This window comes from Rhinolophus hipposideros (genome assembly GCF_964194185.1).
Source record: "Rhinolophus hipposideros genome assembly, contig: HAP1_SCAFFOLD_76, whole genome shotgun sequence".
Classification (NCBI taxonomy): Eukaryota; Metazoa; Chordata; class Mammalia; order Chiroptera; family Rhinolophidae; genus Rhinolophus; species Rhinolophus hipposideros.
Window position 1 is genome coordinate 309,914 of NW_027668869.1, and position 9,360 is coordinate 319,273.

Genomic DNA, 9,360 nt, shown 5'->3' on the forward strand with positions numbered 1-9,360 from the left:
CTTAGGATACACTGTATACAAGATACATTAAACTGGACCCCGTCAATAGGGGTGATGTTAGAATTACCAATCATAAGCACATATGGAGCCTTGACACAAGCAGTGGTATTGCCTTCTACCTTGCCTCGTCCCTCGTCCATACTCATAGTCACTGTATCCATTGCTCCCACTAGTTTCCAAATATGTCTTGGGGGCCGGGAGGTATACCATAATCCCACAACCACTCCAGCCTTAGTCCCGTGTTGGACATCAGCACCTGTGTCATGGCCTCCGAACCATCTATAACAGCTTGATTAAACCCAGGGACACTATATTCCCAGGGTTCTTTATAACATTGTCTCCAAAGGATGGATCCGTTGTTTTTTCTGTTCTCCTCACCGCAAGGATCATGGGCTTGTGGTGGAGGGATAAAAACATTATCCCTGATGTTTTTCCATCCTGCTGGCTGATGGGATATGACAGTCTGTCCTTGGTTGTCTCAGTGAATTGTCTGGCTGCCCACATGGAAACATCCAGTAACGTTGACAGTCTTCGCGAAGCATATGGGGAGTCCTATGCCCAAGCCGCTATGATTGAATCCAACAGCTTGTAGGACGGCAGGAGCGAATGGATGTCCTAACAGCCTAGTGTCATTTGTCCCAACAATGACTTCAGGCCCGTTCCACACAGTGGGGTGTAGCATGGGAGGGTCAGGAACATATGCCCAGTATGCTGAGGCATCTGCGCAACCAGCAGGATCTCGAAGACGCTCATCAGCAAGCCTCACCAACCTCTCAGGCAGCCACCGGGCACCTCCATTGTCCTGTGAATAAACACAAACATGCCCTCGTCCCCAGATTAGGACTGGCCCCGCCCAAGCCATTGGTTAGTAAGTGGATCTCGCCATCTCACTTGGGCATAATCTTGTTTAGTGTTAGGATGCCACAAGCGATCTGCGGCAGATCTGCCACGCGCATCCAGGTTTAAAAAATTTAGAACAAAGAGTGTGATTAAGGATTGTATGTGGGGAGACGGGGTAGACTCTAACGCTGCTGCCACACATTTTTGACATAGAGTAGGGCTATTAGCCATACCTTGAGGCAGCACCAGCCATTGATATCTCTTCATAGGTTCTTGTAAGTTAGTTGAAGGAACACTGAATGCAAACCTTTTACAGTCCTTGGGGCACAATGGTATTGTATAAAAACAATCCTTTAAAGCCAGGATTCTCTTATATGTGTTTTTGGGTATAGCAGAAGGATTAGGCAATCCTGGTTGTAAAGCCCCCGTGAGCTCCATAGTCTCATTTATTTTTCTCAAATCTTATAAGAACCTCCATTTACCTGATTTTTTCTTAATTACAAATATGGAGAGTTCCATGGAGAGTTAGAAAGTGCTATATGTCCCTTATCAAGTTGCTCCTGTTCCAGCAACCTTGCAGCCTGTATCTTTTCTGATGATAGGGGCCACTGTTCTACCCAAACAGGTGTGTCGCTTTTCCAAGTGATAGCATCTGCATGGGGTACAGAAGGAGTAGTGACCCCCGTTAAAAATATCCCAAGCCAGCTCTCTGTGGTAAGGGCGAGGGAAAGATAGGCTCTTTTCTCCCTTGTCCAGAGGGACCTGAGCCATCTCTAGGCAGGAGTCCCTGATGGAACATCATCTTAGTGACCTGTTGATTAGGGCTGTACAGGTAAACTCCCATCTGACTCATGACATCTCTGCCCCATAGATTGACAGGCAATCCTGCCACTGTGTATGGTTGAAAGGATCCTTCATGTCCCTCTTGATCTTTCCACAACAATATATCACTGCTCTGTTCTGGTGACTGAGATTGTCCTATGCCTTGTAATTGGGTTACTGTTTGCTGCTTTGGCCAGTGGCTAGGCCACTGATCTGCAGTTAAAACAGAGACATCGGCCCCCGTGTCTAAAAGGCCCATGAAGGAACGGCCATTAATGGATAGTGGTAATTCTGGCCTGGTGGTGAATGGCCTGGACCCAATAAGCATCTGATGAACCAAGGCCCGCGTCGCCTCGGGATTTATGGCCTGCGGTTTTACCCGGTTTGACATGTGGAATTAACAATGATTGTGCTATGCGTTGGCCCTTATCGATCACTGAAATGCCTCCAGGCGAATGTGTCATAATCTTGATCTCTCCTGTATAATCCATATCCACAACTCCCGGAGCAACCTATATCCCTTTCATGGTAATACTACTCCTTCCTAGGATGAGTCCCACAGTCTGTGGAGGCAGAGGCCCAAAGACCCCTGTAGGAATAGCTCGCATTCCCATCTCAGGTGTTAGTACTGTGTAGGCGGCGCTACTGAGGTCCAATCCTGCGCTGCCTGGGGTTGGTCGGAAGAGTTCCTGAATGGATTTCCCTGGTGGGGGACCAACTGCGGCAGCGCCCCATAGCATTGTTGCGGGGCCTGGGGCTGGCCCCTCTTCCTGTTTCCTGGAAGAAGAGGATTACCGGAGGCATCCCTCTTAGATTTACATGCATTGGCCCAGTGTTTACCTCTCTTACATTTTGGGCATAATCCAGGTTGTTTTGGGCCCTCCTTCCTTTGAGGCTGACCTTGTTTATTAGGGAAGTTTTTGATCATATGGCCCGGCTGTCCACACCCAAAACAGTTGCCCTGTCCCTTTATTTTCTTTTGTTGTTGTTGTTGGAATAACATTTCTCTAACAGTCTTTCCTTGCAAAGCAGCGGCCATTGCAAGACCCTGTGTATAAGAAGGTCCTATTTTTGAGCACAACCAGACATAATCTGACAAGTCACTCTTATTTTTGTAAGGTCATAATGCAGCCTGGCATGCAGAATTAGCATTCTCAAAAGCGAGCTATTTAACTAACAGCATGCTGGCATCTGAGTCTCCCAGAATTCTTCCAGCCGCCTGCATTAATCGCGAAAGGAAGTCTTGGAAAGTCTCATCAGGCCCCTGGATAATTTTAGAGAGGTCCTCAGAACGTTTTCCAGGCATAGGAATCTTTTTCCATGCACGCCTGGCGGCAGCACTTGTTTGTGCATAAGCAGCCGGGTCAAAATTTAATTGTGCCAACTATAATTTTATATATATAATGTGATGGTTCGGTGTGGGGTCGGAGGGATGGTGGATGGGGGGAGGGGGGTTCACAGTGTGAGGGATATGGATGATGAACGTCTAAGTATTACCTTGTTTTGTACACCTGAAACTAATAAATAAATAAATTTATGAAAAAAAAAATTTAATTGTGTTTGCAAGTCTCTATAAGGTCCTTCACCTGCCAACATATCAAAGGAGATAGGAATGTTTTGTGTCTGATTTATCTCTGCAGTACTCTGACAGAATTCTGCAAAGTCAGACTGCCATAAGATATAGTCCCCTCCTGATAAGCAAGCCCTAGCAAGTTGCTTCCAATCACTAGGCGGCAGGGCTTCTGTAGCTAGTGATTCTAGCAGGGCCTGGGTGAACGGGGCATTAGGACCATATTGAGAACATGCCATTTTTAATTCTTTTAAACTTTTGAATGCAAAAGGCACATGGTCTCGGACAGGATTTCCTTGTGCGTCCTGTCTTTCTATCACTGGAAATGCCAACCCAGAATCTCCAGTATCTTCCCCTAACTTGCAGGCGGTTTGCAAAACCTTACGCAGAGGAGAATCACGAGGGCAAGTCTGTTCTGCCTGCCTCGATTGTACCATCTGCACCTGCACAGAGAGGGAGGCAATTGCTGACTGCAATCCATCAATCTCTGCCTGGAGAGGATTCAGATGTCCTGTCTTAGCACCTGTTTCTGTCTGAACCACCCCATTATAATCTTCAGGGTCATGATATCGAGGACCGGCTTCCTCTAGGCCTTCCCCATCTAGGCCCTCCTCATCTTGGGGGTCCAGTCCGTTTAGCACACTTTTTAACATTTGAGTAAAAGACATTCTGCTTTTACCCTGTCCCATGATTTTTTACTCCCGACTGTGGTATCTCACCGCACCCCTTACCTTATGTGACGCGTCTCAGCTCCTTGCGGTGTCCTTCACTTTATCCCCAGTATTCAGGTCCCTGTTCGGGCGCCACTTGTCGGTGCCTGCCGACGAGACTAACAGTCCCTGAAGTAGGGAGTGAGGATTGAGAAAAAAGAAGAGAGACAAAGATGGGATGGGGGGGGGTGGGGGGAAGGGGGGGCAGGCAATTCTAAGTAGACTGATGCAGTTCTAAGTAGAATGCCTCAGTTCTAAGTAGAATGACTCACCCCAAGTTTATTTTTGCAGCTTATATACTCTGGGCCTCAAAAAACTAACAGAACTGTCTGCAATCTAATAGTTACAATGTTGGGATACACAAGGGCTTGTTTTTTGGCCAGCTCCACACTTCCTGACCTTGTCTGGTTCTGTGTTCTCAGAGTAGCAAGTTTTGCCTTGCTGGGAGCACAAACCACTCAAGGAAGTCAAACGTTCAACATTTCACAAAATAACATCTGCTAGCACGTCAGCACGGTTTCCCACATTAGTGTATTCAAAGCTTTATGCAGTCATCATCACAATCAGTTTTACAACATTTTCATCACCCTGGAAAGTATCTGTGTACTGTTAGCCTTCACCGTGTGCCAGTCTGCCCTTCTCACTCTTCCTAGCCCTAGGGAACCACTAGTGAACTCTCTGCTCCATATTGTGGTTTTGATGTATTTTCTGATGACTAATGATGCTGAGCTATCTTTTCACATGCTTATTGTCCATTTGTATAACTTCTTTGAAGAACTGATTATTCAATTCCATTGCCCATTAAAATTGGTTTGTCTTTGTCTTGTTGAATTGTAAGAATTCTTTATATATCCTAGATACAAATCGCTTATCAGATATAGGATTTTCAAATATTTCTCCCTTTCATTAGCTTGCCTTTTTAGTTTTTCAATGGTGTCCTTTAAAGCATAGAGTTTTTTTTTTTTATTTTAATGAAGTCCAGTTATCTACTTTTGTTTGGTACTGTCATATCTAAGACACAATTGCCAACTCCAGTCGTGAAGACATGAAGCTTCTTCAAAGCTTTTATAGTTTTAGCTTTTACCTTTTGAAATAATTTTATATATGGTATGATGTAGAGGTTTAATTTTTCTTTTGCATGTGGATATCCAGTAGACCCAGTATCGTTAGTTCAAAAGACTATTCATGCCCAACTGGATTTTTCGGCACCCTTGTCAAAAATCACTTGACTGTATATATGAGGGATAATTTTTGGATCATCTTTTCCAATTTATTGGTCTATAGATCTGTCCTTACGCCATTACCAAATCAAATGTTATGAGAACGCTTCCCCAGTCATCTTACATATTACCAAATGCCTTATGTAATAATAAAATGTCAATGTAGGGGAATATCTTTAATTCCACTTCTATGGAGATGTTTTGCTTCTGGATGGAGCCTGTGGCCCGCAGACCTTGGTGACCTTATGACATGATGGGATATTAGGCTTACAAAGTCGACTCATTCCTTTTGTTTTCTTCATTCAAAACATTAATCTTTAACCCAGTGCCTCCCTTTCACTCCCATTTCCATCAAATGTCGGTAATAGGATCTGATACTTGGTGGACAACTTTCTTCATTTTGTCTATCTCCTAATCCATAGCCTCTTCCATAGATTTCACTGTCTAGGAAGGAGAAGATGAAACCTGGACCATCTGCTTTCCTCTTTAGAAATCTCTCTAATCCATCATCTTGCAATTGAAAAGTAGATTCTGTTTGACCCGGTTCTTTTCTGAAACACTGGTGCCAATCTTGTTCTTGGCATAGATCCTACATTCTCAGAAACACATTGAGATGCATAGTTGTACCTTTAGCTTCATATATAATTAATGGAATAAATATTTCATCCCATCCAAAGAAAACATTTCAAGAGTACAGCTGTTAAAATTCAGGAAGTAATTAATCAATCAGAAACAAGTAAAAGATTTGTTTGGGGCAGACAGCAGGAAGACCTACACCTGAACACCCGGCTCGCATTGTGGCCCGAGCCTCCCCACAACACGGGGCTGGATTCCAAGGTTCAGATCCTCAGAGACATAACCAACAGGAGTTGTGTTGCCCTTTGTGAAGGAGTCTTGGAATTCACAGGGAATGTCTTTCAACATATTCTGTTCATTAGGAGCCAGTCACTAATGTTGACCCATATTGTAGTGGTTTTATGCAATGAATATTTCAAAATTTAAGGACACATTTAAAAACCACCTTGATCTGTCCACTGGCCACAATTCTTTACGTTCCCCCCACATGGAAAATACACTCATCCCTACACAATACTCGCCACAAGTCTCAATTTAATGGCATCAGGCTCAGGTTCGAATCTAAGATTTTACCATCTTAGTCTGGTGCAAATGGGGATGAAGGGCCTGGGTTTTGGTTTCTAGGATAAAGCCCCTTGAGGACAATTCCTTTCAATATGAAAACATGAGAAAGGAAGAGACAAGTTATCTACCACCCACACACCCAACATTCTGCTCGACTGCTGAAGTTTCCCCTGCAGAAATAGAAAGTGGAAGGCACGTTAGTCCATAGCAATTCTGAAATACAGCCTGATGTGTGCTGTCCGTTCTTTGATTAGGACTTAGTCCTAATCATGCCAATGCTTCTCCATGGCCCTTTGCTGTCCCCTGTGAGCTCTTTGTTCTGTCCTTTTCATAAGAAATGACCTGTGCTTGCAGCTCATCCCTCAGCGTCATTCCTCCACCCAAATGTCTAAGACCTACAGGCCTCCTCTATTTTTCACTCTCTTGGTTTTTATTAGTCCAAGGTAACAAGGTGGTTTTTTGCTACTTGATTATCCTAAAAACTTGGAGTTGCGTGAGAGTTTATTGGGGTTCGTGCCATTAGAAAAGCCACCGTCATACATCGTTTTGAGATAAGCTCTTGGGCTTCCTGTAGCTGTTGTAGGACCATGCCTATAAAATTCTTTTCCTCAGAAGAGCCTTCCAGGAATTTAAGGCCCCACTTTAACTCTTTCGAAGTCTTGAGGAAGGCTTTACACTCTTATCCTCATCCGTAGATCATGTCTTCCTGGGAGCACCGCGAATTTGATCTTCACTCAGAAGCCATTTCTTCATTTTAGCATGATTTGACAACAGGGCATGTGGGAGAGGCTGTAAATGGGAAACACATTTGAACACAATAAGTCCTGGTTCCTTTACAGTTCACAGTCTTTCGTTAGCTCATGTATCTCATGGATTTTACTTGGTTACTTCACAGCAAGAGTCCCCTTTTATCCAGATTTCAGACTCATTTTCTTCACTAGCTGAGAAGTCTTTGTGGCCATCCTCTTTAGGGGCCCGCAAGCCCCCAATAACCGTCTCTTGGAGGCTCTTGTGGGTGTCGTTCTCATTGTTCTCCACATCCTTTCGGGTTCCACCTACCTCCTGGTGGAAAGGCACTCCTACAGGTTTTAGATTGCTTTTCTTTGTGGCCTCACACCATTTTGAATATCAGTATCAATGCAGTTGTTCATTGCTGCTCAAGAAACCAACTCAAAAGCTAGTGGCTCAAAACAGCATCTGTTTTGTTCACCAGTAATGCAGTTGAGTGAAGCTCAGTGAGACTAGCTCATTTCTGTTCCACCTGGCATCAGCTGCGTTGCCATGAAGCTGCGAATGAGAATCATCTAAAGGCTGTTACACTCACGTGTAGCAGTTGAAGCGGGGTTTTGGCCGGGACGCCCACTGGGGCCGTCTCAGCGCGAACATCTGTAGGAGGCCTCGCTGTGTGTCCTGGGCTTCTTCATCTGCACAACATGGTGGCTGGGTTTTCAGGGCGAGCTTCCCGAGAGAAAGTCAGATGGAAGCTGTATCACATTTTCTGCCGCAGGCATAGCATTCTCACAGCAGTTCTGCCCTATTCCATGCACTAGAATCCAGTTACATCCTAAGGCCAGCACATATTAAAAGGGAGGGAATTTCATGGAGAAATGTCAAGAATTTGTAGCCATGTTTTAAAAACACTACATCCATCCACTCACCTCATCTTACCAAATAAGCATTGTATCTACAGGAAAGCAGTTCTACCCAACTCAGTATCACTGAAATTCCAGCAGATTTGTTGTTATTATTGCTGTTTAGGATGTTCTTGTATATTGTGGAAAGAGAGGATTACAAGATAGCATTATCGAATTAAGACACTTTTTTGTTGTTGAAAAAATGTAGCGATCATCTCACTAAACATTCACAGTGTGAGATGTGATTTCTCCTTAACCTTGGGAATCATTTCTTCTTGAAAGCAATTCAAATTACCATGAAACATTTGTAGCTGACGGAGGCCTAACTAACTCAAGATGAGTTACTCGTAACTCCCTACAACTTTGTAAGAAATTACGGAGAGTTAAAATGGGGAACAGGTGAGAGACTATCAACTCAGAGGTGACTTACAGTCATTTTATAGAAGAAAAACATGAACCAATCATTCAGGAAATCGTAGAAAATCAAGTACAGATGTTGTGTGGCAAAGTCGATGACAATAAAGGATACATTTTTGAGTCTCCTGGTGCTTTTCTCTTTGTTCTTCATTCTGAGTAATTCAAGTTTCCACATTCTAAGACTCTACTACAGTATGGATGACATTTTATGGCAACTGAGTTTATTTCACAAGTTGATACTGGTTTGGGGTTAGACTATTCTCAGTCAACTTCCTTCGTAACCAAATCATACTATCTTACTCATTCAGAATGATGCTCTCAAAGCAAAACTGGAAACTGCATCTTGAGAATGTCTCCATCTGTGGGGTGGCCAGTTGGCTTAATGGTTAGAGCATCGTGCTGGTTCCAATCCTTGGTAACCAAGGTCGCTGGTTCGATTCCCACATGGACCAGTTAGCTACACCCTCCACAACTAGGTTGAAAACAATGGCTGGAGCTTGGAGCTGAGCCCCCAGTGGGCGGCCGGCCAGTTGGTTCAGTGGTTAGAGCGCAGTGCTCATAACACCAAGGTTGCCGGTTCGAATCCCGCATGGGTCAGTGAGCTGTACCCTCCATAACTAGTAGATTGAAGAGAACAATTTGACTTGGAGCTGAGCTGCGCATCCCACAACTAGATTGGAAACTGTTACTTGACAGGGAGCTGATGGGTTCTGGCAAAAACACTGTTCCCCAATTATAAAAAATAAATTTGTTTTAAAAAGTTTTTTTAAAAAAAGATATCTATACCTTGTTGAAGAAAATCAATCTTAAACAGGAGTTATTATCTATGAAAGGAGTACAAATATCATGTGAAAAAGTAGAGAATAAAAAGAGTGGAGATAAAAATTATTAAACCTCAAAATTCATATAGTCACGAATGTGGTAAAAAAGAGTGAAGCAGAACACAGTAAATTCTGGGATATTGAAGACTGAGCAAGACAGGATGTAGTAGAAAAAGCTTTTTAAAT